This window comes from Carcharodon carcharias, chromosome 1, assembly GCF_017639515.1.
Source record: "Carcharodon carcharias isolate sCarCar2 chromosome 1, sCarCar2.pri, whole genome shotgun sequence".
Lineage (NCBI taxonomy): Eukaryota > Metazoa > Chordata > Chondrichthyes > Lamniformes > Lamnidae > Carcharodon > Carcharodon carcharias.
This window is the reverse complement of record NC_054467.1, coordinates 162,735,792-162,755,252: the sequence shown is the minus strand read 5'-3', so window position 1 is coordinate 162,755,252 and position 19,461 is coordinate 162,735,792.

The following is a 19,461-nucleotide window of genomic DNA, read 5'->3' as shown; positions in this document are numbered from 1 at the left end:
AACTCAGTAGCTTCATATCACAGTCACTGCAACTCAAGAGTAACACATAGGAATGTAGAATTTGTGAATGCAGGCAATAATCATGAAGTCATAGAGTCATAGTCATAATGAAGGAGGCACAGCTGTATCATATATGCATTCCATCAATGAAGGCCTGTCACATGTTCACCAGCTGTGACACTCCGAATGGGCCAAAGGGCATCCACACATTGACCATGAGCAACTGATTGGCCATTAATATGCCACACCAGAGATTGGAGCACAGAGCTAGGTTGGGTCACTCATCTTAATTAAACTCCAGCATCCCACGCAGGGCTCAAGATGTTATATCTGCGCTGCCATCTTGGTCACCTTGATGTGTGCGCTAGTGTCTCATGGACAAGGCAGCATCAGCCAGCATACAAGTAGGCCAGGAAAAACTATGGACCCTTACAGTTTCCAAATGTATCACCTTTTGAACTTCATTTTCTTGCCCCTTGAATCTTTAATGCCTTCAATGTTTCCTTTCAAAGAGAAGGCCAAAGCACATCTGGATCCACGGTTCAATGCTGCCTTTGTCAGGGTCCTAATGCAATGGAAGATGCAAAGGAGAGAGAGGTGACTCCACACGCAGCTCCAGCAGGAGAGACATGGTCAAGCGGAGCCAGAGCATGAACAGGAGGGTCAGGAGGAGAGACCCAGACAATGGGGGTGACTCACCAGACCTGGGGTTTCTTGTGGAAGAATCTCCTATTTACAAATGAGTGAGAGGCAATGCCGTGCACATCTGTGCTTGTCCCAAGCTCTGGTACATCACATATGCCACATTCTTCATGAAGACCTGACGCCACGTGGAGTTGGAGGTATCCCCTGCCAGAGGCTAAATTTCCTGGCCTCTAGTTCTTTCCAAGGGTTAACAGGGGACCTATGTGATCTCTCAGTCCACAACACATCAATGCATAAAGGAGGTCACAGATTCCCTTTACAGGAAGGCTCATCATTATGTCAGGTTTGCTCTAGATGAAGATAGCCAGGCTGTGAGATTCATCGGCTTCACTGCCATCCCAGGCTTCTCAAGAAAGCAGGGTGCGATAGACTGCACCAATGTCTATACGGGCTCCATGACAGCAGCCCCTAATGTTCATAAACTGTAAGGGCTATCATTCCATCAACGTAATCACCAGAAGCACATACTGCATGTTTGTGCACAGTACCCTGGGAGTTGCCATGACTCCTACATCCTGAGTCACTCCCAGATGCCTGAGATTTTCGAGGGGCCATTTCGTCTGCAAGGATGGCTGCTTGGGAATAAGGAGTACCCACTGAAATGCTGGCTGATGACACCAGTGCGTCGCCCTCAGAGTCATTCTGAGGAGAGGCACAACACTTGCACGCACTCCTTTATAGAGCAGACCATAGGGCTTCTGAAGATGCATTCCAGATGCTGGACCACTCAGGTGGCTCACTACAATACACTCCCAACAAGGTTTCCCGCATCATCGCAGTGTGTTGCAATCTTCACAATTTGGTAAGCCCCTGCCAGAGCATGATCTGGAGGAGATTAAGAGCTCAACGGAGGATGAAGATCCAGAGACCCAGGAACCTTAGGAGGCTGCTGACGGTCAGTATGAGCGTGATCACACCATGGAGAAGGATGTGTGATAAGTTAATTCCTGACAGGCTCCAGGGAGAGTAAGATCAAGTGAGGGAATATGGCCACATCTCTCCTAGCCCTCAATACCATTTTCTTTCATCTCAGGGGGTGTCCACCCACTTGCAGCGAGAACGAGTTCTGCATTCACACTTGCGCATTCTGGCCTCATGAATCGCTAGGCCATAATCTTTGCTTTGGAACATGGGGCCCTGTGAGTGAGCTCACTCTGGGAACGGAGAGTCCAATTAGGAACAAAAGCGATGCTAGAGAAGACTTGAAGCCTTCGCCACTGTCTAATAATGCAAACATTGCTGCGACTGAGATGTGGACATGCCTAAGGATCTCCTCCTCCTGTGCATGTCTTTTCTTCTGCCACTATCACTGAGGAGACACAAATGCTGCTAGAATATCAATGCTAATGAGTTGCCCTCGTTCAATGGTGTTCCTTGAGGAAGGAGGGTTAGAAACACTTATATCACACACTTCAAATAAAGATTTAAACACATCTTCCTGATGATACACAAGGGTGCAAAGACCAGTTCAACTGAGGTTGACATCACAGGAATGTGAATCTCACAGTGGGCGGAAGGCTGAACCTCAAAATAAGAGGATTCCAATGTACAAAATCACAACGCCTTCAGTTGACAGGAACATAATGTATTAACAAAAGTGCAATTTCTTTCCATGTGGAGCACACCCATAACCCAAAAGTGACATCAATTTTTCTTAACTTTCCTAACTCTACCACTACACCTGGTACAGCCCCGACGTCCAGCAGAGGTGTTGGCAGCCTGCTGACTGCTATGTTCTGATGTCTGCGATGACCTTGGCAGACGTCCTCTGGTGCCTGAGGCCTGAAGGGCCCTGGCCTGATAAGGGTCACCTGTTCAGGAGCAGAAGGGCCTTTGGCAGCCTGAGAAGCAGGAGTGGATGGCATCACAGGCAGAGGGAGCTGTGTGCGGCTGCACATGCTTGGAGTGTCCTGGGAGGGGGCCCCAAGGTGTCCAGCTGACATTCATTCTACCTGTGGGTACTCAAGGGACCCGCCCTGAATCCTGCAGGAGATGGTGCACCTGGAGGGAGGTCAAGGCGCCTCGATACCATGTTGCCTGCATCCTGATGGTGCCCACCAGGGTGTGTGGCCATGGAGTGCGGGGCTGAGCACAAATCCGGCAAGGCCTGCTGCATCAAGATCGCCATGGTGGTTGCCAGCCTTCCCATGGTGACCTTGGGGCACTCACATGTCAAAGCCATGACATCAGACAAAAAAATGAATGGACTCCTCCGTTGTTCACTCTAGTCTGTTGAGTGACTGTTGAATCTTTGTCTAATGTTCTGCCGCCTGTCATTACATCGCCAGCATTGAGTTGGCGGCCACTTCCAGGGGCTCATCATCTGACTCAGACTGAATAAGTGGCTGGTCTTCAGCAGCCCTCCAAGTGCCAGAGACCTGGGCTATCCCTGCCTCCTAAGGGGACATGTCAGTGAGGTGTTGCCCAGAAAGTGAGCCTGAGCCTAATCTACATCTCTGCCATCGACTAGTATGTCTCTGAGCTGGTGGAGGGTATGTGTTAGCACAGTGATGGTTCTTCCAGAGCTTCTGCTTTGGAGGTTGTCTGGGGGCTCTCACTGGTGCTGGACTGGCTTGGGGGCCTCAATCTGCTGGTGCCTAGAAAGTAGAAAATAGAGTTTCAGTTAATGAGCATGAATTAGGTAAGACTGCATGTGACTCACTGTGAATGTCAGGATTTGATGAAGTGATGGAGCTGTAATGTGTACTCGGTTGCTGGGGGAGGCTGATCTCCCCTTCCCTACAGGAGCCATCCCTGTCCTCCCAGCCAGCTAGGCTGCAGCCTCCTCAAGCTCAGTGAGGCCAATGATTTTGGCCGTCCCTCCCCTGGTCTGCGCTCTCTAGTGCCTGTTATGCATCAGCTTGGCCTGTATGAAGAAGAAAGAAAGGCATGTAATGAGAAGGGATGGAGCAGAGGTTGGGTGAGATCCATGTTCCCTGTCTGTGGTGAGCCCTCCCCAGAGGAATGTGAGCAACATGCTAGATGATGGTGAAAGTCTCTGTGGGAGAACAAGTATGGATATGTATCCCCTGCTAACGGTTATGTGAGATCCCTGAAGAGAATAGCTGTTTGAGTGCATAATGCCTTGATGAGAGTTTGATATTGGAGGGAGTTGAAGGATGACTTACCTTGGCAGAGCAGATGAGATTGTTCATCCTCTTCCTGCACTGGATGGCATTTCAGACATGGTTGTCAGCCACGCTGACCTGCTCTGTGACAGTCTCCCAGGTCCCAGAGGTGAGGCTGCTGCAATTCCTGCAGCCATCCCTGGGATAGAGCACTTGCCTGTGCGCCTGCACCCCTCTCATCAAGGTCTGGAGGGCCTGGTGTGTGAAACAGGGTACCGCCTTCTTCTTCAGGCTCTTGGCCTTCCTCTTCTGACTGCCAGACATCTCTGGTGGGTTGCAGAGAGCGAGATTATGAGTTGGACTGGCCTTTAAATATGACATCCAGATCTTCAAACCTACCCACAGCTCTCGACCTGCCAGGTGATTCTGATTGATACGCGTCTTTGCATAATTAATGACCCTTCAAGTGCGGAATTGGACGCGAGTTCCCATCATTCCAGCCAGCGGGGTGGGCCCTGCCAAAACCGCCTGCCACCGTACTTAGTCTCATTAATGGAAAACTCTGCCCCCTGTTCCTCTGCCAGTGGCTTTTGTGCACTCACCTCCCTTCACACACCAATGGAGGCTATGTCTTCAGCTACCTCATCGTGCTCTAAAATTCCCTTCCTAAACCCCTGTTTCTCTCCACTTGCCTTACTTTCTCTAAGACCCCCTTTAGTTTTAGATTTTCAACCGAGTCACTGCATGGTGTATCTTTAAGTAAAATAATCAGGGCAGAATGGCCAAGAAGAACAGCTTGACTTTTTCACAATAACTGATATTGTGCTCTGTTGTATAATTTGTGTCTGAGTCATTCTTATAAATCATTGTCAGATCATCACTGAGGGACTTTTGTTGCTGCTAATGCAGAAAAACATATTTTCATCTGGATTCCAGATTTGTAGTTTGGCATGCTAGTTTTATTTACTATGCATGTTTTTGGAAGAGGTGATATTACAACTGTAAATTGAGATGATAACAAGAAAGAACCATTCCTTCGGAAAATAAGTAGGAAAACAGCATTTCTGCCTAATTTTAGTTGCGAAGTAATTGTTGTATCACAAAAAGACCAAAATTGGATCCAGACTTCTGTTATGCAATCAATAATTAATCTACAGTGCATGAAGTAACTTGCTGAATCAGATCAAATTTCCAACTGAATAAATAGGAGACCAAATTCTGCAGCCCTTGGGCTGCTAAAAAGGTGATGTGGTCAGGCCTGGTGGAATTTCGAGCTGCACCAAGTCATCGCCACCTTTTCTGCTCATCATTAATTTTTTTGATAGAAGATGAGCACATAGTACCTGTACATCCATGGGTCCAGGGCTACTAAGTATATCAGGACCAAATATTTTATAAATTTAAATTTAAAAAGTTGATTTCCTTTAGTGCCCTCTTGCCCCTGGGCCTGCATTTGTTGTGGCAAGGCACCACAATGAATTTGAACCCTACGCCACCACCTACATAAATGGTCACTTTCAGCCATTTCTATATTTCCTCCCAGTGGAACCCCTCTTTAACTAAGGAAAATGAATTTTGAAATTGTATGGTATTTCTGATGTCTGTGCAATACTCTGTTCTGCTTTGTCTTTCTCATTCCACTCACATCATTGCATTCATAGCACAATTACTTTACACATTTCCACTGGCCTTAAAGGGATTGCAGTGTAGGGTTGCCAGACTGATACCTGCGTTCAAAGGGTTCAGTTATGAGATGAGATTACACAAACTAAGGTTGTATTCCTTGGAATTCAGATGGTTAAGGGGTGATTTGATCAAACTTTTCAAGATATTAAGAGGAATAGATCAGGTAAATAAAAACTATTCTGCTGTTTAGGGAGTCTACAACTCGGGGGCATAGTCTGAAAATTAGAGACAAACCTTTCAACCTCGTACAAAATGCGTGGCAGGAGTTTGCAGCTCCTTTCCGCAAATGGCAACTGATGCTCAGTTACTAATAAATTTTAAATCTGAGATTGATAGATTTTAGTTACTCATAGGTATTCAAGAATATGGGATAAAAGCCACCACATGGAGTCAGGTCACAAATCAGCCAGGATCTCATTGCCTGTCAGAACAGGTTCGAGGGGCTGAATGGTCTACTCCTGTTCCTATTCTACGGAGGAGATAAAAATCACACATTGTGCTTGTTTTGTTCTCTTAAGTGACAACATTTCTTATTTCAAGACTAATTAAAAAAAAGGTAATGGTGAGCATACTGTTTCCAGTTTAAAAAATAATAAAGGTTCTTCACTAATGGCTCAGTCAGTTTATCCAATTTATCCAAACTGAACCACACAAAACCAGGAAGATTTCGGATTTAGTTTTCGGTTAATGTTGCATTAGCTGATCTTACCTGAGGCAATGGTCATGATGCTACAATCGACCTCAGCAACCTAAAGATAAAGGAAAAATTGTCAAGGGTGGCTGCTCGTTGCTCGTTCTGATGCACAGATGTCATGTCCATATAGGATTTGGCTCAGCTATAATGGTCTCTGCAGTCACTGTCAAAGCTTACAGAATCACAGAATTGTTACGGTGTAAGAAGGAGGCTATTTGGCCTATCGTGTCTGCACCGGCTCCCTGAGCATTTTAATTTATTGCCAATCTCCTGCCTTTTCCCCTTGATCCTGCACATTGTTTCTATTTAAATAATCATCCAATGCCCTCTTGAATGCTTCAATTGAACCTGCCTCCACAACACTTCCAGGCAGTGCCTTCCAAACCCTAACTACTCGCTGTGTGAACACAATCCAGGAACGCTTGTCCCTTGCTGCCCCTTACCCTACCACTATCCCAGTCTATATACGGGTAATTAAAGTCCTCCATTATAATTACTTGGTGGTCTATATATTACCAAGCAATGTAATTGCACCCTTCTTATTCCTGAGCTCCAGCCAAATCGATTCAGTCCTTGAATCCTCTGACATATCCTCTTTCTCCGATACTGCAATACTCTCCTCAACCAAAACGCCACCCCTCCTCCTTTTTTCCCCTTTCCTATCTTTTCTGAACACCATCTAACCAAAAATATTTAACATCCAGATCTGCCCTTCCTTAAGCCAGGTCTCCGTTATCACCATAACATCATAATCCCACAAGGCAACCTGTGCCTGGAACTCCCCAGTTTTATTAACAATACTCCATGCATTCACATACATGCAGTGTAACCCTGATTTAGACTTCATTACTCACTCCCTTACTCCGACTCCAACTATTAACTTAATATTCTCTATTTTAGTGCTATCTGTCTCTCCCAACATTCTGTGCACCCTGATATTACTTTCTAATGATCCCTCCTGGTTCCCACACCCCTGCTGAGTTAGTTTAGACCCTCCCCAGCAGTACTAGCAAAATGCCCTGCAAGGAACTCAGTCCTGGTTCTGTTCAGATGCAACACGTCTGGCTTGTATGGGTGCCATCTCCCCCAGAGCCAGTCCCAGTATCCCAGGAATCTAAAGCCCTCCCTCCTGCACCATATTTCCAGCCACACATTCATCTGTCTTATCTTCTTATTTCTGTACTCACTTGCACGTGGCACTGGGAGTAATCCAGAGATTACTACTTTAGAGGTCCTGCTTGCTAATTTTCTACCTAGCTCCCTAAATTCCGATTGCAGGACCACAGCCCCCTTCTTACATATGTTGTTAGTACCAATGTGGACTGGGACCTCTAGCTGTTCGCCCTCCCCCAAAGAATGTCCTGCAGCCTAGCACCAGGGAGGCATCCTTGACCCTAGCACCAGGGAGGCAACAAGCCATCCTGGAGTCACGTTAACGGCACAGAAACGCCTGTCTGCCCCCTAACTAAAAAATGCCTTATCAGTACTGCCCTTCCGCTCTTCTTCCTCCCCTCCTGGACAGCTGGCCCATGTGGTGCCACGGGCTTGGCTCTTGTGCACTCCTCCATGTATCCATCGCCCTCACCGATATCCAGGGTCGAAAACTGGTTAATGAGCGGGACCTCTGGGGATCCCTGCACTACCTGCCTGATTCTCTCAGACTGCCTGGTGGTCACTCATTCCCTATCTACCTGCTTGCCCCTAACATGCAGTATGACCACCTCGCTGAACGTACTATCCACATAGTTCTCTGCCTCATGATGCACCTCAGTGACTCCCACCACTGCTCAAGCTCTGAAACACGGAGCTCAAACTTATGCAGCTGGTGACACTTCCTGCACACGGGCTCGTCTGGGTCACGAGAAGTGTCCATGACTCCCCACATGCCACAGGATGGGCATTCCACTTGGTTGAGCTGCCCTGCCATGCCTCAGCCTTAAACTTTTAAAATACTTTATTTACTTTAACTTTAGTTACTTTTACTTACTTTAACCCCACTCTTGTGCTATTAACTATAAACTTGAGATTAGTAGAAATTCTTTGCCCTTACCCACAAATCAGCTCCCTCTCCTGTGCCTGTAAATTCTTACTTTCCCATGGGGATATTCACTGCTTGAGTGAGCTACTTGTGGAACTCAGCCCCATTTATGAGTTACTGCCTTCTGGAGCAGGGAGAGGAGAGAAACTTGGCAAGAAAAATAAAATAAAACCTATATTTTTTAATAAAAAGTATTTCTGGCAGAGTAGAATGTCTATTTATGCAATTTGAGGTTTTTTGGTGAAGTTCCACAATTGTTAATAATTTAAGCAAATGACGAATCTTTAGTACATCCACTGCTTTTGAAATTGTACATTTTGGTGTTTTCTTTACATAGAATTAACATCAAAGGATTAATGGGTAAAGAGCAAACACATTGACCTCATCTGGAATTACATAAACATAGATGAAAATACTAACAAGTAAATTCAAAACAGCTGGTCTGGCTTCCAGCTCTAACTGTGGTCAATTATAAAATGTTCTTTTTTTCTAGCTGGAGAGTAGTGTGAATACAGGGTCATGTTTTCCAGACTTCACTCCACTGTTGAGGAAAGTGTACTATAATAAATTCTGGTAGAGCAATATCTTGGGTCTGTGTAAGTAAAAATGAACATTTTTGGAAAGACTAGAGAAAGAAATTTCAAAGAACATCTCTCAGAGGAGATTTTCATATTTTCCATTTCTGAACCAAAATGCAAACTCAAGGAGACCCACCATGTGGGTTGAACAGTCAAAGGCAAATACTTGATTGATAAGTCTGACAGAGATGTCGGCTGCTAGCTGCCCTTGAGCTGAAGGTGGATTGGCAACCTTCCTAGTTCTGAATGCCAATTCTGCTATTTGAACATAATTCAAAAGCTCAATTAGCCAGGGCTCAAGTTGCAGCCCATACTGTGTTTTAGTGCTGTCTTGAAGAATAGTGATTGAAACTCAATGCAAAAAAGGATGCCAAGCCAAGTGCAGCTCATTGCAGCCACTGGAATTGAAGTCATCGGGTCCTAATTTGGAGCTTTCCATCGAGGAAAGCTGAGAAAGTAGGTCTTTATGAGGTAGAATACTTATAAACAGTGAATATTTTCTTTTATTGAGGAAAAATTCCTAATATTTTCTTGGGTCACTCTGGGTCAATATTTTAGACTCAAAACCAATTCCCAAGTTAAGGAAATACCCCTTACATCCCCATTCAGGGTTAATTCTCATCACGCATTTTCAGTTACTGCTTCTTTTTTATTTCCTGTGTTATGCATTTGAATTTGCTGGAGAGCACTGTGCGCTCCCTGTGCGGGTGGGGGTAGGGGTGGGGTTCCCTGAGTCGGGAGTGCTCTCTGTCGCATGTGTGCATGAAAGAGCGCAGAAATCTCCCTGAGGCACAGAGGTGCTTCAGGGAGATAAATTTTAAGGTTCAAAAATTTCAATGCAAAAAAAATTTAAGACATGTCCCCTCATGTGACATTGTCACATGAGCTGGGACATGTCAATGAACTTAAATGAAAACATTTACTTAATTTACAATCCCTTCATGAAACCTCATCCTGCCTGTGGATGAGGTTCCATGAAAAATGCAAACACCGCCAGGGCTCTTCACCTGCCTGCCAACCTTAAAGTTGGACAAGCAGCTTTCTTAATAGCCTTAATTAGTTAATTAATGGCCTTAATAGGCCTTTGACAGGTCTGCGGGTACGCAGCCGACTCGGCTGTGCACCCACCAAACTGAAAGTCTAAATGACGTGCAGTGACGTCGGGACACACGCCCGACATCACCCCATGTCATTTTACGCCTCAGTGAGTGGGCCCCATTCCCGCTCGCCAAGCCAAAAAGTCTCCTCCCTGTGCCATGATTTCAGCCACATCCTAGCCTTATTAATGCTTGCTTACATGAGTTTAATAGTTCACATAGTCATGCATATTAAAATGGCACGCCTTTTCAGTTCTCCCACCACTGGCAGTGACATTCTTGCTGCAAAAGATGTTAAGATCAGAAACATGCACAGGTATTTTGCACACTACCATCACTGAATACCCCATGATTGATTGTACCCATGCAGCCAGCCCTAAATGCACTGTTGAGTAGTGTGAGTTATATTCGCACCATACAGGTGCCAGGTAATGACCATCTCGAACAAGAGAGAATCTAACCATCGCCCCTTGACATTCAATGACTTTACCATCACTGAATACCCCACTATCAACATCCTGGGGGTTACCATTGACCAGAAACTTAACTGGACTGGCCATATAAATACTGTGGCAACAACAGTAGGTCAGAGGTTAGGGATCCTGTGGCAAGTAATTCACCTCCTGACTCCCCAAAGCCTGTCTAACGCCTACAAGGCAAAAATCAGGAGTGTGATGGAATATTCTCCATTTGCCTGGATGAGTGCAGCTCCCACAAAACTCACCCAGGACAAAGCAGCCCGCTAGACTGGCACCACATCCACAAACATTCACTCCCTCCACCACTCTTGCACAGAGGCAGCAGTGTGTACCATCTACAAGATGCACTGCAGGAACTTTCCAAGCCTCCTTCTACAGCACCTTACAAATGCATGACCACTACCATCTAGGTAGCAGACACTTGGGATCACACACTATCCTGACTTGGAAATATATCACTGTTCCTTCACTGTCTCTGGGTCAAAATCCTGGAACTCCCTCCCTGACAGCACTGTGGGTGTACCTAAACAATATGGACTACAATGGTTCAAGAAAGCTGCTCCCCACCACCTTCTCAAGGACATTTAGGGGTGGGCAATAAATGCTGGCTTAGCCAGCGACACCCATATCCCATAAATGAATAATAAAAAAGAACCCATGAGCAGGGAGCATAAAATTATGAGAGGCTAGCACAAGTTAAAGCCAGCACTGTGGCTTGAACAGATGCAGGAAGTTGATGTGAAACTGAGTTTGGTTTGCAGCATTTTCCATGCCCGTTGGTGTCAGAGAACATGGTGGGCAGGAGCAGTCAATATGGCAGGAAGGCTAAATATCAAATTCACATCATGAAACAAATTTGCAATCATCTGCTCCACCCGTCAATGGCAGGCCAAGTTTCCTATCGCTGCACGTCAGGAACTTCACTGTAATACATCTGCACATCATCATAAGCCCAGCTCGCCAGAATCATCCCCCCACGCTGGATCATCCGAGTACATCGGCGTGGTATTTCACAACTAAACAAAAGTAACAAGCACTTGGTGAGCTACATTTCACTCGGGCCTTTGAGACTTGTTTGCCTACTTTGCTTCGTCAGCCCTCGTGGTCATCAGTGCCAGGCTTTGCAGGCAGTACAACATCACCTTTAGGGGGGCTCACGGGCAGATCTCTCTCTACCAGACCAGCTGTAAAGCGGGGTAGCATTTCAATGGCTGCAGGACTAGGGCTTGCCTGGGGAAGAGGGACAAGTAGCCTCAGGCAAGGGAATAGGCTGTAGGGCTAAGGCCGTATTGGGGAAGGAGGGTATTCCAGGGAGTGTGTGGGCACACATGTTGATCTGTGAAAGTGGCCTCAAGAGGTTGAAGGCTGAGGAGGCAGGCTCCAGAGGAGATGAGGCCAGTTGGAGATGTGAGGATGTATGTGAGAGTGTGAGTGATGATGTCCCTTGAGCTGGCAGTAAGTGAGATGCCAGTAAATGGGTGATGGCTTGTGAGTGTGTGAGTTTAGAGTAATAAGATGATTGCCTTACACTGGAGGCACGGATCAGATCATTCATCCGTTTTCTGCACTGGATGGCCGACCTTTTCTGTGCAGCGTTGGCACTGACCACCACTGCCACTGCCTCCCAAGCCAGAGTAGTGACACTGATGGGCCACCTGCAACCAGAGCGGGAGTAGAGGACAACATGGTAGGCTCCAACATGTCCAGCAGTCATCCCAGGGATGCGTCACTGATTCAGGGGGCTGCAGTCTTCTAGCCTTTCAGGGCCACGTCTTCTGTGCAGCTGTCCTGGGTTGGAAGCACTGAGAGGTGTGTGCACAGTTGCAGTTTACATATGGTGTCTGGTATGATGAAGTGGCAGATGAATCGGAGGTCACCCGCCAGTGAAATGGCGTCTTTCCCAGGAATGCATCATCAATGAGGTGGGATTGGGATGATAAGATGTGAAAAACCACCATTGCGGTCGGCAGGTGAAACGCTCTTTTTCCCACCCACTACCGCAGTTAGTGCAAATCTGGGATGATTCTGCCCTTAGCGTCTGGTCTCTACATATTCTGAGTACCAAATGCCTTGGGTTAGGAGGTGCAAAGAAGGCAAGATGTCATATGTCCACAGGCCCTCCAAGTAAACTATGAGAAGACAACAAGACCAGTTAATTGTGGCAGCCAATGCCATGAATCTAGCCCCAAGGATCTGGAAGCAGTGCCACAAAAAGTTCAATGCCCTCACATGAATGGCCAAGGTCAGTGAATGTACCTTCAGTTGACATATCCCACCAACTGCATCATTAGTCTCATACTCTGTTTAGTTCACCACACTCCAACACTCACCTACCAACATATCTCTATCAACCATGACACATACCTAACATTCATTGCTTCACCTCCATCCTAATGCTGCAAACCTCACACCCAAATCTTATAGCTTGCACATACCGTCAGCTATTCAACTATGACAGGCACACCCAAACACATTTCTGCACACTCACTTACACACTTCCCTCTTGTACAACGAGGTGACACATAGCCAAAGGCTGCTAACTGGTGTGGAACAGGTGTGGTTGCCTTTCTTTAACCTCATGGAGGAGATGGTGCTCACCATCTTGGAGTGGACATGACTGAGGCTATGGCTAGCAGCAGGGTTGGAACTATCAAAGATGATGGCATGCCCATACCTCATCCTCCTTCTCACATCCCACTTAATTCCATGTCATTTCAAAATCTCTTCTCAATTACAAGTTGCAGATGGTGCAAACAGGTACTACTTGCTAATTGTTTCCTACCCACATTCCTGTAATAGCTGTAAATGAGGAGGTGGAGGGGATAGAGGAACTTAGTGAAATTACAGTCACTAGGGAAGCGGTTCTGAGCAAATTGATGGAGCTGCAGGCTGACAAGTCTCCACATCCAGATGGACTTCATCCTAGGGTCTTAAAGGAAGTGGCTAATGAGGTAGTAGATGCGTTGGTGTTAAGTTTCCAAAATTCCCCAGATTCTGGAAAGATTCCATCCAACTGGAAAGTAGCAAATATAACCCCTCTATTCAAGAAGGAAGGGAGGCATGTTAGGAAATAAAGATAGCTTAAGTAAGTTATATTTGTATTTTTTGAGTGTTAGGAATGAGTTTTAGCTTTAATGTTTAAGTTTGATTTGTATTTCTATATCTGTGTGTTAAAGGTCAAATTGAGTTTTAGTTTCACTTTAAAAGGGTGCTTGCATTTCTAATGAGAGTTTTACAACAAAGCTAAGTTAAGCAAACAAGAGTGGAAAAAAGGGCTGTTACCTAGAAACAGGGGTCCAGAGAGGCATGTCTCTCCTACAGACACACAGAAAAACTAAAAAAACAGCAGGACTCTAGAGAGACTGGACACTGGGAGAGGGAGCTGCAGATTTCCCAATAGAACTAAAAGGTCCCAAAGGAGTGAGACAGAAACAGGGTATATTCCCAAGCAGACCTTCAAGTCAAAGGAAGGAGAGGAACCTGGAAAAGCTCCTGTTAATGAAGTTAAGAGTGAGCGGCAGAGAGAAAGACTCCAAGCTTCAGATTTAAAGAGACAAAAGCCGCAGAAAGCTTATTTAAAGCATGAACAGCCTGCAAGAGGCAATAAGGTCCAAAGGGATAACTGAAAGTCTGTAACTCTTTGCAATGTTTATGTGAAACACTAGTACTGTTGACAGCTGAGTCGGTGAAAGACAGTGTATGGAAGACAGCTTGAATGCATATGGTGACCCAGGGAAGAGTAACATCAGAAGGAGAGCTTGAAACCCTGAAGGTGAACCCTTGCGGAAGGTGGCTTAGAGAAAGCATTGGTTTTGGAGAAGATTCCAAAGCGAGGTCTTAGAGAGTGGAGATTGGAAACCATCGTGTGAAAGATGGAGTTCAGTGAGACTGTTTGGCCCATGGTGTGACAAACATCTGGGGACAGTTGAGGAGAGATCCATAGCATCTAGTTGAGGTGACATCTGTCACTTGGTTTCAGTGTGGTATGTCTGACCACAAGGTGCCTATTGTTTTACACGGACTGTGTACTTACTGTGAACATTAAAGTATAAGATAGTTTTGTAACTTGTGTTATCCTTACAAATCTGTATATATCTGTAAAAGGTATATTTGTGGTTGAAGGAGTATTATAATATCGTTAGCTTTTCTTGTTGAATAAATGTTTTATTCTTTTGTTGAAAGTTCATCAGCTAACTCCTGTGAATCTGTTCAGTAGCAACTCTCCACATATCTAAACAAACGAATAAAAGTTAGGATCTATCCAGCTGGGTTCCACCCTGGAATCAGACTTGTCCAGGGGTAATCTCAGCTAGGATCATTATAGGTGGAAAACAGAAAACTATAGGCCAGTTAGCTTGACGTCTGTCATGAGGAAGGTGTTAGAGTTGATCATTAAAGAGATTATAGCTGGGCACTTAGAAAAGCTCAAGGTAATCGGGAAGAGTCAGCATGGTTTGGTAAAAGGGAAATCATGTTTAACCAATTTAATGGAGTTCCTTGAAGGAGTAACATGCGTGGTGGATAAAGGGGAGCCCCTGTAAACTTACTGTACTTGGATTTCCAGAAAGATTTGATAAGGTGCCACATCAAAGGTTATTGCGGAAAATAAAAGCTCATGGTATAGGTGGTAACATATTGGCAGAGTGTGCATAACTGAGTCATTGATTGATTGGCAGGATGTGATGAGTGGAGTCACACTGGGGCCTCAACTTTTTACAATTTACAATAATGACTTAGATGAGGAGAGCGAAGGCAGTGTAGCTAAATGTGCAGATGACACAAAGATAGGTAGGAAAGTATGTTATGACGAAGATATAAGGAGGTGGCAGACAGATATAGATAAGTTGAGTGAGATGGCAAATATCTGGCATATGGAGTATAATGTGGGAAATCATGAAATTTTTCACTTTGATATGAAGAACAAAAAAGTAGAGTATTACTTAAATGGTGAATGGCTGCATAATTCCGAGGTACAGAGTGATCTAGGTATTCTCGTCCATTAGTCACAAAAAGTTAGTATGCAGGTATAGCATATAATCAAGAAGGCTAATGGAATGCTATCCTTTATTACGAGAGTAATTGAACATAAAAGTAAGGATGTTATGCTTCAGTTATACAGGGCATTGGTGAGACTGCACCTCAAATACAGTTTGCAGCTCTGTTTTCCTTATTTAAGGAAGGATGTAAATGCATTAGAGGCGGTTCAGAGGAGGTTTACTAGTTTGATATCTGGAATGAATGTGTTGTCATTTGAGAAAAGGTTAGATAGAATGGGTTTGTTTCCATTGGAGTTTAGAAGAGTGAGGGATGACTTGACTGAAGTATTTAAGATCCTGAATGGTATTGAGAAAGTGGACGTGGAAAGGATGTTTCCTCTTGTGGGTGAGTCCAGAAGTAGGGGGCACTGTTTTAAAATTGGGGGTTGCCTTTATAGAACAGAGATGAGGAGAATTTTTTTTCTCTCAGAGGGTTGCACGACATTGGAACTCTCTGCCTCAGAAGGCGGTGGAGGCAGGGTCATTGAATATTTTTAAGGCGAAGGTAGATAGATTCTTGTTCGGCAGGGGACTCAAAGGTCATCAGGGGTAGATGGGAATGTGGAACTTGAAACACAAACAGATCAACTGTGATCTTATTGAATGGAGGAGCAGGCTCGAGGGGCCGAAAGGCCTACTTCTGCTCCTATTTTGTATGTAAGTACACATGTTCATATGATGCTGTCGGTCAAAGGGGATGTAAGCTGCTGCACCTATGTCTGGGAGCAAGTGTGCAGAATCCTTGAATTCAGAACAAAAGTCTTCAGTTAAGTGTCACACCATTCCCTGTAGACTTCAGCAATATTAAACAACTTGGAAACTACCAAATATTTCCACAATTGCAGCTACAGCCAGCAGAAATCAATCAACAACTCACTCATTAGTTGATGATTCCTTTAGATAGTATTGTTCTAAGGTTCTTGTGCTACTGAACATATATGCAGCAGTACATATTAAAGACAGGGCGCTAGCTGGTTGACAGGGTCCTCAACCGTGTCCGGCCCATCTCCCGCGCATCCACCCTCACACCTTCCTCTCCCTCCCAGAACCATGATAAGGTCCCCCTTATCCTCACTAATCACCCCACCAGCCTCCGCATTCAAAGGTTCATCCTCCGCCATTTCTGCCAACTCCAGCATGATGCCACCACCAAACACATCTTCCCTTCACCCCACCCAGCAGCATTTCGCAAGGATCGTACCCTCCAGGACACCCTGGTCCACTCCTCCATCACCCCCTACACCTCAACCCCCTCCAACGGCACCTTCCCACGTAACCGCAGAAGGTGCAACACCTGCCCCTTTACTTTCCCCCTCCTCACCATCCAAGAGCCCAAACACTCTTTCCAAGTGAAGCAGCATTTCACTTGCACTTCCCTCAATTTAGCCTACTGCATTTGCTGCTCCCAATGTGGTTTCCTCTACATTGGAGAGACCAAACGCAGACTGGGTGGCGGCTTTGCGGAACACCTTCGGTCTGTCTGCAAGCATGACCCAGACCTCCCTGTCGCTTGCAATTTCAACACACCACCCTGCTCTCATGCCTACATGTCCGTCCTTGCCTGCTGCAATATTCCCGTGAAGCTCAACGCAAACTGGAGGAACAGCACCTCATCTTTCGACTAGGCACTTTACAGCCTTCTGGACTGAATATTGAAGTTCAACAACTTTAGATCATGAAATCTCTCCTCCATCCCCACCCCCTTTCCAATCCCCCTTTTTCCAATAATTTATATATATTTTCCTTTTCCCACCTATTTCTACTATTTTTAGATGTATTTCCATCCATTGTTTTATCTCTACCTTTTAGCCTATTTCGATCCCCTGAACCCCACCCTCACTAGGGCTATCTGTCCCTTGCTGGTCCCCATTAGCACATTTCTTAGCTAATATCACCACCGTCGACACCTCTTTGTCCTTTTGTCTATGACATCTTTTCGCAATCTCCACCTATCACTGGCCCTCTATCCAGCTCTACCTGTCCCACCCCCCCCCCCCCCACCCCCCCTTAAACTAGCTTATTTTCACCTCTTTTCTATTTTCCTTAGTTCTGATGAAGAGTCATTCGGACTCGAAACGTTAACTAGGTTCCTTTCCGCAGATGCTGTCAGACCTGCTGAGTTTTTCCAGGTATTTTTGTTTTTGTTTTAGATTTCCAGCATCTGCAGTATTTTGCTTTTATATTTGCGCTAGCTGGAATGTTGTTCTCCAAAATGGCAGTGCTATTGCCAAAGCATCATTACACGCCCATCAATGTCACAATCTACCACACTGCATACTTCTAATTGACGCTTCTTGTTCACACGCTAATGCCCTGGCACAACAGAAATGTATGTGCAAGCTACATACACCATTTTGGAAGCAAAACAGCATCCATGCCAGAAAAACAAGTGATACATATCTAAATTTTGCAACCTAAGTCTCCCAGCTATATTATGGAATTTGACTTGCTACCACTGTCATATTTATGTATTTAATGTATTTGCTACTTATATTTCATTAAGTCTTTTTTAATTTTGCTATGTTATCTTTTTGATTCAGCTTCAAAATGGGCTTGAGTCATCAAGTCAGCCTTCAGGATAACAGAACAGCATTGATGTGACCTGAAGAACTGAAATTCAGCTTCTGGGGGATCTGGCCAGTGGCTTTTATTTAATTATTTTGTTTTCTGTCAGTACATGTAATTAACTCAACTTTGTCTCATTCATCTAACTATGCAATATAGTTTGGCTTCTTTGCTCTTTCTGGGCCTTTGTATTTACCAGGCCCCCCTTCTATTTATGCAGTCTCTTCAGTCTGCTTGGGGCTTTTTTTTCTTTCCATCCTCCTTTTCAACCAACCTTCTTTGGGCCTTAATCTCTCCCAATTTCCCACCCAACCATGCTGGGATTTCAATTAATTTCTAAACCTGGTTCTGTGCATCAACTGAACTCTTTACAATTCAGGGGCATTTCTACACTACTGTAAAAATCACTCCTCCTATCTAACAGTCTTTAGCAGCTATCCTGTAATTCGGATCTTAAAAGGTCTGACATCTTCTGTGCTAACATTTCCATTTCCTGTGTGTGAGTGCCAAGGACAATTTTTGGGCCACCATGCAATGGTCACCCAGCTCCCCACTTGTAGTCACAGTTGTTCTTGTGCCTGCTGAGAACACTTATGCACTTTATGAAAGCCCAAAGATGTTAAGGCTAAAAGTAATCCCAGTGGGGAGATTGAACCTTAAACCCATCTTTGTTCATGTCAATGAAAAGTCATTCATTTTAAAAAAAGAGATGATTTGCTGTTGCTTATCTCTGAGCATAGCAAAAGCTCAGCCTGGTGGCTGTTTACAGTTTGAATCTCTCCACAACTCTGTTGGCATCTACAATCTGAAAAAATAGTTTTCTGACTAGACCCAACATTAACATCGACCAAGCATGGTCATCTTGCAAAATGCTCATCTGCAGAGTTTTCAGTTAGGAAGTATTATGGTTTGGGCTCTTCTAACAGTTACATCAAGCTACTGAGAAATTGACTGTGCCCCTCTTAATCAGGTATCATATGTAATGTGTTTTATGCCTAAAGCAGGAAATTACCCAATTCAGCAATAACATTGCTCACTAAAATTTGCATAACATTCCCATTACATCTCCTATTAAACTGGAATTAAACATGATGCACACCTCATGAAGAGTAGAACTAATAATTAGATTTAAAATACTGACAGATGTAAACATATTGGGAAAATACCTTACAGTCAAATAATTGTATAAGAAAGATCAGAAACAGACCACAGATGAAGAATTAATTTTTTTCAAGCTTTAGACTTTCTCAAAATTAATAAGTAAAGAATTGAACAAATGTCTTGCAGCTTTTCTTATTGTTTTTTGAGAATGGAACTATTTCATTAGTTGAAATATATGACCCCGTTCCTCTCCCTTTCTGAACAACAAGAATGTCTATGTAAAGCTTTTATTGTAGCAAACATCACAAAGATGCCTTACAGAAGGGTAATCAGACAAAATGAACGCTAAGCCAAAGAAGAAAACATTAGTAAGGGAGACCAAAGACGTAGGTTGAAATTAAAACAAAAAAAGAA